Source organism: Oryzias melastigma, linkage group LG2 (genome assembly GCF_002922805.2).
Source record: "Oryzias melastigma strain HK-1 linkage group LG2, ASM292280v2, whole genome shotgun sequence".
NCBI classification, from domain to species: Eukaryota; Metazoa; Chordata; class Actinopteri; order Beloniformes; family Adrianichthyidae; genus Oryzias; species Oryzias melastigma.
The window spans coordinates 13,312,928-13,325,603 of NC_050513.1; the positions used below are offsets into that span (position 1 = coordinate 13,312,928).

At 39.1% G+C, this 12,676-nt stretch overlaps 1 long non-coding RNA gene across 2 annotated transcripts in view; it reads left to right on the top strand.

Moving 5' to 3' along the window:
- LOC118599839 overlaps positions 1 to 12,676 on the top strand; it is a 121,145-nt gene that overhangs the window by 49,535 nt on the left and 58,934 nt on the right. Inside the window, exons 1-2 of one of the 2 annotated variants that reach the window (XR_004949350.1) lie at positions 6,356 to 6,768; positions 7,910 to 8,016. This is a non-coding gene — a long non-coding RNA (uncharacterized LOC118599839). Of the gene's footprint in view, positions 1 to 6,355; positions 6,769 to 7,909; positions 8,017 to 12,676 lie in introns of those variants that run through there. The other variant, XR_004949349.1, reaches the window with a different exon arrangement.

Below are 12,676 nucleotides of genomic sequence, written 5' to 3' on the forward strand. Positions count from 1 at the left end.
TGTTTGTTTGTTATACTGGTTTTGAGGTAGGCTAATATTAACAGGTTAGGTGTTCTGACAAATTTTGGCTTCTTGAAAAAAATGTTCAGACTGTTTTGGAGTTTAGCTAATATTTCAGCTAAATGCTATTTGTTTTTTGGCTAATTTCTGTGTTTCTCTCTTTTTTAGCCTTTTATGCCGTTTTTGAGGTAGGCTAATATTAACAGGCTAGCTGTTTCGGCTAATTTAGGTTTTTTTTTTTTTTTAATGTTCACACTGTTTTGGAGTTTGGCTAATATTTCAGCTACATGCTAGCTGTTTTGGTCAATTTATGCATATTTTTGTTTGTTTTTTAAGCCGTTTTTGAGGTAGGCTAATATTAACAGGTTAGGTGTTCTGACAAAATTTGGCTTCGTGAAAAAAATGTTCAGACTGTTTTGGAGTTTAGCTAATATTTCAGCTACATGCTAGCATTTCTGGCTAATTTATGCGTTTTTTTGTTATACTGGTTTTGAGGTAGGCTAATGTTAACAGGCTAGCTATTTGGCTAATTTTGGCTTCTTGAAAATAATGTTCAGACCGTTTTGGAGTTTAGCTAATATTTCAGCTAAATGCTAGTTGTTTTTTTGGCTGATTTCTGTGTTTCTCTCTTTTTTAGCCTTTTAGGCCGTTTTTGAGGTAGGCTAATATTAACAGGCTAGTTGTTTTCAGTAATTTAGGTTTCTTTGAAAAATGTTCAGACTGATTGGGAGTTTAGCTAATATTTCAGCTACATGCTAGCTGTTTTGGCTAATTTAGGCTTTTTTCAGTTTTTTAGGCTTTTTTTGAAGTTTAGCTAATATTTCAGCCACATGCTAACTGTTTTGGCTAACCTAAGGTTTTTTTTTTAATCTCGTTGTTTAAGGGTATTTTGGCGTTTAACTAATATTTTAGCTGGCTATTAGCTTCAGTGTTTTCAATTATTACCTTCACTAATTTTAGCTATCAACTTCAGCGTTTTTAGCTATCAGCCTGGATAGTTCGGCCTTGTTTTGTCATTGGTACTATTGAAGTAGAAAATTTACCTTACGGTTCTTTTTTTGTCTGTGTGCGTTTTAATCTTTTTTTTTTTTTTTTTTTTAGTTTTATTTTACTGTTCAGCTTTGCTTGGTCAACAAAGTTATCTTTGAGCCTCACCTAAATCCAGTTCTAAAGCCGGCCCTCGAGGCTTGACTTTGAATACCACTTCTTTAGGGGTTCAATAGAAATGAAAGTTTAATTGCTTTTCTTTTTTTTTTTTTATCTCTCTGTAATGTTTTACCAAATGTTGCACTTCCTTAAATGACCATTAGAGGCTGGTTTCAAAAGGGATCAATTATTTTCTTTACCTTTAATGGAGAAAAAGTGGTTTTACACCAACTCTTTTCATGGCAACTCTATATGTTTGATTTCTATTCAATCTTTAGGGGTTGTTTTAGTTAAAGTAAAGGCTAAAATTTCATGTTAGTACAGAAAAACACGTCTGACAAATGTATTTTAATCATTTACTTTAACATCTTGAACAAAACCATTAAGGTCTTTATTTGCCTCTAACTTCATTAACATTTAATTATCTTCCAAACCTCCTCTTAGTTGATGCTAAGAGTACCAAATGTTGTACTTCCTCAACTGACCACTTGGCTGGTTTCAAAACTAAAAAAAAATTCAATTGACTTTAATTTTTCAAAAAAGTTTGATTTTTACACTCAAATTTGCTTTTTCCCATTAATTTCAACCTTTTACATTGTAACCCTGGTGCTATCCTAGGCATATTTACATTAAAAGTGGGGTCATCTAGGCCTAAAATGGGCAGACTTACTGCTAAAACTAAACTGTGACTGTTACTTTGACTACGCTACTACCAAACCGTGTTAGCAACACTTAATACAAACAGCCCAACACCACTACACATTAGTCGCGTTAGCCTGTTAACAACTCCCAGCCAAACATTTTGACAGAGTGCTGTCTCAAAATCGCTGAAACATTTTTAAGAAAAACCAGAACGAATCAATATATAAGGGACACTGTCGTTTCTTGAATAAAGAAAAGGGCTTCTAAGTGCATTATGGTGCAGAAAATATAGTTTGTTTGTTTTTCTTGAGTAAAAAAAAAAAAATCTAAGGTTCAAATTCAGATTTAATGTGCGATGTCCTAAAAATTATTATTTTTATTGTTTAAAGACACTGTTGACACAAAAGCAAATTTAGAAAAAATATGTAATTCTTTCTTGCTAATCTATTAAAGGTACCATGGTAACTGGCTTCTTGGACAATGTGTGTCAGATTGAAACAAAAGAAGAAAAATTTGTTTTTTTTAATGAACAGCTAAAAAGTCTTGAGTGATTTTATTTTTCCAACATGCCAATACTAATTCAGCACGGAAACAATTGAAAAACTTCTTGACAACAGAGCATAAAAAGCAAAAGAGCGAGAATATTTCTAACAAAAGCTTTAAGAAATTATGAAGCAATGACAATTTAATTGAAAAAAATCACTATTTAAATAAAAAAATCTGTCATAATTTTTGTCTTGCAAGAAAAATAAACATATTGGCAAAATAATCTTAGTTTGAGAAATTATATCTTAATGATATAATTTCTTGGTTCTTGGTAAGTTGCTTACGTAAGGAAAATCTGCCAACAAGATACACATTTTTGACTTATTTCTATTGGTTCTGTTCTACAATGTAGACTTCTTTGGTTTAAAATATCAAAAATATATATTTTTTTGTCCTTGTGTGAACCCAAAACAAGAGTTCTGTTTAAAATACAGCATGTAATATTTTAATTTTTCTTTAATTAAAGTTAGAAATTTTGTTTTTGTTATTTATTATTATATATTTTTCCTTGACACTACAAATTGAACTGAAGTGTTTTGCATATGACCTGCAGCAGAAGGAACCTTGACCTGTTTGTCTGGACGCTTCTGTCTGGTTGCGTTTTTGGAACAAGGTGCCTTATGTGGCGCCACACTGAGCTGTGGGACAGTCTAAGTGATTGGAGGTCCAGCTTTTGATTGTCCTTCTCCCTCTTTTGGTACGAGCGCATTCTGCTGAGAATAATTTGTGTTTAGTGCCCTGCTGCGGATGGAGCCGACCTGTTTGACCACTGAAGCTGACCTAATTCCTCCGCTCGCCGAGCGCCCGAGTGTCTGTTGGTGCTGAAAGCCAAAAGGAGTGTTGCTGGTGTGCGTTTGAGGGCCACTGCGTACGCGACCTCTCCTCCAGCGTCTCCAAACCAGCGGGTGGGCGTATGTGTGTGTGGCGGCGGTGGGGATTCATGCCAAAGCCTGGCCGCCCTGCTGCTCGGGGCACGTGCCCTCCCCCGCCGACCCTCCCCCGACCTGCCCCCGTGACCCCCGTCGCCGTGGTGATTGGGTGTCCCCTCACAGCGAGCACCTGGCACCTGGCCATCCCCCACTTCTTTCTCCTCGTTCCGGCGGGGGCTGGTAATGAAGTTCCAAAGTTTTCCTCCGCCGAAGACATGACCACAGTTAATCTCATTAAAAATAAATGTTGAGAGAGCGCGGTTACAGTTTTTAGCGCTCCCTTTGGTCCATTTTAGCCCCACCACTGACTCAGCTCAGCTCCCGTCTCTTCCCTCGCCGTATTACATGCCGATTAGCCGCACAAAGTGCTATGAAAAGGTGTCTAATGCAATTACCCTAGTTAGGACATTTTAATAGTGTGCTGCGCCTCGGAGATCTATGTGCCAGCCTGCCGCTGACATTAAATCAATAATCAGCCTGTCACGCCTGCTTGTTAATTCACCGCTTTGCATTTTATTCCCCAACATGGTGGGATTGTTTATTGGTAGCCAGGGTTTTGAAGTAAAGCAGGGGATCATAATGATGTGTAATGAAGTATGGGCTGCGTGGTTTTAATTTGCATGGCTGATACTCAGATTTCATGTGAAGGATACTCGCCGCCGCTAATTTGTTCAGATTAATGGCTGTATGGAAGAACAGTGGTTTCACTGAGTGTGTGCGAATGCATGTCTGTGCGCAGGATTGTGGAAATGACTCATGACTAAGAGGGTGCTTCGTTATGTCATTTACTCCTGATTCATCTGTAAAAAATGATTTAAAGCAAGGATTTAGGATTTAATTGTTTAGATATTTCAATTATTGTGTTGAGTCAAATTCTTTAGCTAGCGAGGGTTGTCCAAAACTATGACTTCAATACGAGCTGGGCTCACACCAATGGATAGTTTCAATGTAGATTCATTCATTTTCTCAACCATTTGTCCCTTTCGAGGTCAAGGGGCTACCAAAACCTAACCCGGGTATTGACGGGCTAAGGTAGGGTACACCCTGGACAGGTCACTAATCTGTTGCAGACACCTAGGACCTTAGAGTAACCAACGGACATATGAATCTTTTTTTTGGACAGTGTAAATTTATGACTAAACATTCCTCCGAGTTTGGTCCATCTTAACATGATGGAATCACACAGTTGCTGGAGATTTGTCTGTTGGACATCCATGATGCCAATATCCCATTCCACCACGTTCCAAAGGTAATCTATTGGGTTGAGATGTGGTGAGTGTTCAGTGAACTCATTGTCTTGTTCTAGAAACCAGCCTGAGATGATTCCAGCTCTACTTATCCTGCTAGAAGTAGCCATTAGAAGATGGTACACTTTGGTCATGGACATGGTCAGTGTCAATAGTAGGCTCAAGTGGTACTAATAAGTATGGCAAGAAAATATCCTCCTCACCATTACACTACCACCACCACCAGCCTGAACCGTTGATACAAGGCAGGATGGATCCATGCTTTAATGTCTTATCCGACCATCCATATGTTCCAATAAAAATCAAGATTTGTGGGACCAGACGTTATTTTAATCTTCTATTGTCCAATTTTGGTGAGTCAGTTTGAGCTGTAGCCTCAGTTTTCTGTTCTTAGCTGACAAGAGTGACATTCGGTGTGGTCTTCTGTTGATGTAGCCCTTCTCCCTCAAGGTTGGACGTGTTGTGCGTTCAGAGATGCTCCCCTCCATACCTCGTTAATAATTGAGTTACTGTTGCCTTTCAATCTAACATATTCTATCCCAAGTCGTCATTTATGGACGTAAGGTTTTGGCCCCCTCCATGGCAACTTTTTGAGCAGTTGGGTTTCCTCAACCTCATTGAAGGAAGATTTCGTTTTGCCTCAACTGGTCCATGTCCTGAGGGTTGGGAACCCCTGATTCACGCATGTGACCCAGTACCAAGCGACACTTGTATCAGTACCACTATGCGGCCCTGAGGTTGGGGACCCCTGATTTAAAGGGAGCAGCCAGCAAGTCAAAAAATGATGAGTTGGGAACACCTAAAACATCAAAAAGTGACTTGGAGGGGGGGCCTGATCGAATGCTGGGACGTGGACAGTCTGCATCCAGTACTGGTTCCGTGTCTGGGACCCCGCCCCAAGGGTTTGGAAAGGGACATTTAAATGGGAACAGCTGGCACGTCACAAAACGACAAGTTGGGGACACCCAAAAAGTCAAAAGGTGATGCGAGTTGGGAGTGAGAATGTGTAGATTTATTAGCTGGAACCAGTCTGAAATCAACAGAATTGACACTCACTGGATATTTTTTTCTCTTTTTCTGACCATTCTCTGTAAAACCCTGGCCAGGGGTGTCAAACTCAATCACACAAGGGGCCAGAATCCAAAACACACCTTAGGTTGCGGGCCAAACAGGATAAACATTTATTGAATACTCTAAAGCTAAACTTTAAAAGGTTTAAACCATAACTTTTTAACCATAATTATGAACTAGATATATAGTATTACCTGCAATAATGCTAGAGTTAATGCTGTAAGCTGAATTTGGTAACTGAGATGCTAGGCCTGATAGCTGAAGATGCTGAAATTGACAGCTAAAAACACTGAAGGTGATAGCCAGCTAAAATATTAACTAAATAAAATTAGCCTAAAAAAAAAACAAACAAAAAAAAAAACTCGAAACTCAAAAACTACCTAAAAAACTAAAAAAGCCTAAATTAGCCAAAACAGCTAGCATGTAGTTGAATTATTAGCCAAACTCCAAAACCGCCTAAGACATTTAAAAAAAGCCTAAATTAGCCAAAACAGTTAGCATGTAGCTAAAATATTGACTAAATTCCAAAAAAAGCCTAAAAAATTTTTAGTAAATGCCAAAATAGTCTAAAAAGCTAGCAGAATACAAATTTTTACAACTTTAAAATCGTAACTTTTTAACATAACTATAAATAATAAAAAAGCAGGATTATTATTCCAGAATAAATTCACTTTAACATTAATTATCGTTCAATATTTTACTCTCCATGAAAATATATTTTGTCAAAATCATAAAAGTTAGAACAAAATAATAAAATGGAAGGATCTGGCCCCCATGGTTTGACAGTCATGCCACATTTAAAGTCCCTCTATTACCTTTCTTCCCTGTTCTAATTCTCAGTTTGAACTTCAGCAGATCATCTTAACCAGGTCTACAAGTATAAGATTTTTTATCCTATAAATATTTTGCTAAATTGTCACTGTAATTATTTTAAAAAAAGTTCTAACCACTGTAGTTGTATCTGTTTATTAAAAGCATCCTACTAGTCAGAGACTTTACCGTTGACCATTGCTAGATAGTTTGATGTCTTGATGTCTTGCTTTTGTGAAATATATATGCACCTCATTTACACTTTTCTAATCCCCAATCATAGGTCATCAGTCCAACGTGAAAGACAAATGGAGGCATCCCGGTGATTCGTGTCCATGACCTCCATAAACGTCCCTGATCCCAGAGCATGACGGGCAGTATGTAGCCGATTAACACCTCGCTGTGTTCAACAGGAGGTGTGAGATGCAGGGCATCACTGTGTACTATTCGTTTTAATTAGGCCCCCGTGAAGGAAACCGCTCACGGTGCCAGCACACATTAGGCAGCTGACGTGTTGGCGTGATCCCTGGCCTTGTGGTCAAATGACCCGCCCCTCTGAAGGGACTCGACAACCTTTATTTGTGTCCAAAATTCCATCACACGCCCAACGCTTGTTCTTAAACGGTAAACTCAAGAAAAGATCGTGTCCCTCTAGTCATTGATCACTGCGGAAACTCTAACACAGAGATGACCCTATCAACCTTGCCGGAGTTGCGCGGGAATCAAGATGAGACTTTCCCAAAATGTGACAGAGTCCCAACACTTTCTCCTCAAGTTTGGCCCACGCAGTTCAAGGTTGTGAAAAATGTGTTTCCCCTGAACATTTTAATTAAAAAGCCTCCGTACGCGGCGATTCAAAGAATTTCCTCCACCCCTTACAACTCCCGCCTCCTTTCTCCCCTCTTCCCTTCCTCGCCAAAGTAATTCTACCGCGAAAGCAAATGAAGCCTCGGCTCCCTTCAAGGCGATGGCTGAAAGCGGTATTAATCATTGTCTGGTGCCGTCCCACTTCTTCCCCGGGTGTTTTGCATCCGGCGACATCACTTTCAAAGGCTACCTCCAAAGTGGGGATGGTGACAAAACGCTTCTAAAAGACGAGCGGCGCCGAGCATATGGCAGGGTGGGAGGGACGGCCGCGCGCCTCCAACAATCCTGCGGAGGAGATGAAAAATAGATGGAGATGCAGGATTTTTGCCCTTTGCCGGCGGTATTCCGCGCCAGCGTCTCATTTGGTGCATTTCTCTCTGCAACTTTCCGCATAGCAAGACAAAAACAAGCACCTAATAAGGCTCCCCTCTCCCGCTTTTAGTTGGAGTTTGTGACCCCGTTCGCCGGCATTATTAAATCAAGCATTGGCTCGCCGCTAAATACAGTACCTAATAAGTGTTGGATGCTCTTGTTTCTGATTGTTTTTGACAGATATTTGAGGTTTTGGTGAAGTTATTAGAGACCCCTCGAAGTGGGAGAGCAGCGCAAAGGCCGTTAGCGTTCGCTAACTTCCATCTTTTTCCCTCCCAGGTAATTGCAAGCGGCGAACGGAGGATGAAAGACGCCTCAGATCCCGCAGGCCACTCAGATGTACCTGCCGCCGTAACAAGCGGGAGCTGCTGCTCACAAGTACCCAGGTGACTGAAACCAAGTAAACGTAGCAAATTTAGTTTACCTACACTTGGCTAAAAGAGGCGGCGGGGAGGCAGCTTTCCGTTTCGAGTATGAAAGGGAAATACCTTCCCGTTCCCGTCTCTGGAGGAAAACAAAGAGTGCGTCGGACAAAGTGCTCATTCACCCCTGCAGGTTCACGCAGGTCTACAGAGCCCAGGACCACTTAAGTTCTCAGTCAGAGTCCTTGTACCTTCTTGGGTTTTTTTTTTTTTACTCTGCGTTCACTTTATCGAGCACTTAGCAGCTGGAAACTCAGACTTTCAGGATGTGGATTTCAAAGTACGTTATTTCTGTTGGACTTTAAGCCATTTATGACATATTGCATATTATTCTCTGCTTGTTTAATAAAAAAGAAAAGTGTCAATTAGAGAATTAAAATGTGCTTTGTAATCCAGAGTGCCTATTACATGATATAATTCTGGTTGTACTTTTGAGATATACAAAACTCTCTGTTAAAATTTCCATCTAATTTTTTTTTCTTTTGAGCTGCAAGCAAGTTTAGACGGTTTGCAAACGAGCTAATGTGGCTAACTTGCAGTGGTGGTGGACTGCTTTATTTTTAACCTGTTTTTTTAACAAAATTGGGAGTTGGCACAGGAACAGTAACTTTTTTTTAGCAGTAAAAATTCTTATTTTGTGTTACAAACAAAATACTGAGTTCCAGCTATTGTGAATGTGCTAACTTGGCTATGCGGCTAATGTGTAGTGGTGGTAAACGGTGTCTTTTCTACCTGTTTTTTTTATATTTTGGGCGTTACAGCTATCACTTATAACGTGGCTAACATGTGGCGGTGTTGGAGAGTGTTTTCTTACATTTTCCTAAAATGGTTGGGAGTTAGAGTAGTCAAAGTAATCTTTGTTTTAGTGGTAAAGCTCGCTTTTATTTTGTATCGTAAATTACGTTCATTGTGAATACGCTAACTTAGCTAATTTGTAGCTTTCTTGCATTTTTTTTTTCTTTTACAAGAAAGCTAAAAAGGTTGGGAGTTAGTGTAGTCCCTGTATTTTTTTTCTTTTTTACACAGATTTTTTTTTAAGTTGTAAACAAGATTGGGAGTTACAGCTATTGTGAATATGCTAACTCGGCTAACATCCAACATGGCTAACATGTAGCGGTGTTGGACTGTGTTTTTCTTACATTTTCCTAAAATGGTTGGGAGTTAGTGTAGTCAAAGTAATCTTTGTTTTAGTAATCAAACTCTCTTTTATTTTGTATCGTAAATTACATCCATTGTGAATACGCTAACTTAGCTAATTTGTAGCTTTCTTGCACTATGTTTTTTTTTTTTTTTTTAACAAGTAAACTTAAATTGTTGTGAGTTAGTGCAGTCCCTGTATTTTTTATTTATTTTTTTTGAGTTGTAAACTAGACTGGGAGTTAAAGCTATTGTGATTATGCTAACACGGCTAACACTTCTAACGTGGCTAACGTAGTGCTGTTGGACCATGTATTTTTACCAATTATTAACAATTGGGAGTTAGCGTCATTACAGTAACTTTTTTTTAGCGGTAAAATTTTTTATTTTGTGTTACAAACAAAATATTGTGTTCCAGCTATTGTGAAATAGGCTAACGTGGCTAGCCCTTTTTATGTCGCTAACGTGTGGAGGTGTTAAACTGTGCTTTCTTTACGTGTTGCTAACAAGGGTAGAAATTAGTGCAGTCACAGTAACTTTTTTGTTTGTCTTTTAGCTGTAAACCTGTTTTATTTTGTGTTTGTAAATAGGATTCAGAGGTACAGGTATTGTGAATATGCTAACATGGCTAACACTTCTATTGTGGCTAATGTATGTGTTTTTTTTTTTTTTACCTGTTTCTAACAAAGTTGGGAGTTAGCATAATCGTTAGCCTTTTTTTTTAGCAGTGAAACTCACACAAACAAGGTTGGGTGTTACAGCTATTGTGAACTCGATAACTTGGCTAACGCGTAGCTTTCTTGGACTGTGTGTTTTTACATTACTAAAAAGGTTACGTGTTGGAGTAGTTCCAATTTTTTTTTTTTTTTGTGTTGCAAACAAATCTTGTTAGTTGAAGCTATTGTAAATATGCTAACTTGGCTAACACTGCTAATGTGGCTAACATGTAGCGGTGTCGGACTGTGTTTTTCTTACATTTTCCTAAAACGGTTGGAAGTTTGTGTCGCCAAAGTAATCTTTGTTTTAGTGGTATAACTCTCTTTTATTTTGGGTTAGAAATAAGATTGGAAGGAAAAGTTTTTGTGAATACGCTAACGCTTCAAATGTGGCTAACATGTAGTGCTGTTGGAATCAGCCTATAGTTACTAAAAGGATCATTTTTGTTTCAAAAAGAAGGTTATCCTTACAAAAGTTCACATTCAAAGATATCAGAAATAGTCCTAAAAGGAACAAATAGCAGCATTTAGCACCCTTACCTAAAGGAGAAGTCCTTAAGAAAGAGAGCTGATCTTACTGCTTGTCATTCTCAGAATTCTAATGCAGAAAATAGTCCCCTTAATGTCAAAAAGATTTAAAAATCTACTTTTTTTTTTGGTTAACTTGCACTGTTGTGATTGTCTGTGCACATGATGACAAGAGGCAAAAATCATCAACCGTCCCAGTTGTGTCGCCTGATTCCTGTCAAATCAAGCTGTCATTTCCTGAGCGTCGCTGACATTTCAAAGGCTCTGAATCCATACAGCCTTTTGGCTGCCAATAATATCGCTTGAGAAAAAGAGGCAAAATATAAATAACCAAAGATGCACAAAGTTGATGTCACCATGAGGGAGATACGGAACACAAATCTGTTTGCTAGTGAAGATTTTTTGACCTGATCTCATAATGAGCTTCTGGATATTATGAATAGGAGTAAAATCTGAGTATTTTATGTGACTTTTTTAAAAGTTTTGACTAAACGACTTCAGAAAATGAGTCTAATATACAAGATATAAAATAAAGACAATTTGTGAAAACTTTAAAGCCAACAAGACCATTAAAACTAATTTTAGTCTTTTTTTTGGTTCAAAATGTTTGAGTGAACTCCTGCCTGTGACTTATTCTAACATGACATACTGTATTTTTCGCACTATATAACATTTTTTTCCAATATCCCTGTAAAAGCCAGTGGAACCGGGTCTTGAAACACTTATTTTCGAATTAAGTGAGTCACATGACCAACAACCGGATACCTCGCTCAGGGGCGCCACTAGAGGTCCCACAAGTCATCAAAAGTTGAGCGTCTCATTCAGAATAGTTGGATCCACAGCGTTTCTGTTAAATCACCAACCACCAATCACCAGCCACTCCCATGTAGCTCGCCGCTCCACGGCCTGAATAAGACGCCGACGTCTCCTTTGATAGCTGATGGTGAGCGCTAGCGCCGTGACAGAAATGTGAATGTATCTGCTGTAAATCTGTTTTAATGATTTTTTTCCATGAGTTTGTTTGTGTTTATTTACATAATTATGACTTAATTGCGAAATTGTGTTTTTATGACATTTCTAGAATTTCGATAAAGTCTTGCGCATACATTAACGTGTACAAAAGCTAGCAAAAATTACTAAGAGACTCAATCTACCAAAAAAATTGTGACTTAAAGATTTTCATCCAATCATTTGTTCTGTCTTACTTTCAAACCCTTTTAATAGCCGCCCCTCCCCCTGCCACGCCCCGGTTGTAGCGTGTGACCAATCCTGTTACGCGCCTGGTTATGACTGAATCCATATTGATTTTCGGAGACAAAAACACATGAAATTTAATCTTTGCGGAGCAAACCCCGGCGCTCACCGCTTTCAAATGGGATTTCGGAGGCTGTATCGTGCCACTTTCAACGGGAACTGCACCAAATCCAGATGAATGAACTCCGAAACTGATAGAATTTTAGAGGAATTAGGGTAAATTGATAAGTAGAGTATTTCCAATATTTCTTCTAAAAAATATTTTGCATGCAAACGTGAACTATAAATAAAAACAGCTTTACATTACCTCTGAAATCACCGGAGTCTTGCGGGATGAACCACTGAGAGAGGCCCTCTGTCTTCTCTGCTGGGATTTTAGAGTGTTTCTGTGAGTGGGAGCATCTGAAAAGTCTATTCTGAGAACACGTTTTCCCCCCTCGTGGTGTCTGATGCTTCTCGACAAGCTGACAGACTGATGGTTTGACTGACAGACTCACAGGCAGGTTGATAAACTCCAAACCTCAAGTTCCCACGCCTACGCTTGTCTGAGTCGGAGCGGTTTATGCCGTTTTCGTGACGCTATAATTGGATGTATTTACTGGTGTGGGACGCGAGTAATGATAGATTTCATGCAGTGGAATAAACGGCGGTTTATAGACTCGTTCTTCATCTTTTTTGTCTGTCGGTTGCTCCCTTTAGGGGTCGCCACAGCTTTCATCAAATCCTCTGTACTCACACAAACCGGCACTCCTTGGTAGTATAGTGTATACTTCTATGGCCCTTTGCTAGCTTTCTAGAAAGCCTTAAGTCCTTATACTGTCCTAGGTATGTTGACGTTGGGAGAGGGGTCATCTAGACCCCTCAAAACAGTGCCATGACCTTTTTTTCCTCCATGATTTTTGATTGTCACTGGTGTCTGGAGAATCTCTAGGCCTCAAAGCCTGGATGTGGACCCCCCTGCACTAGACTGTTGCTACCCAATACTAGCA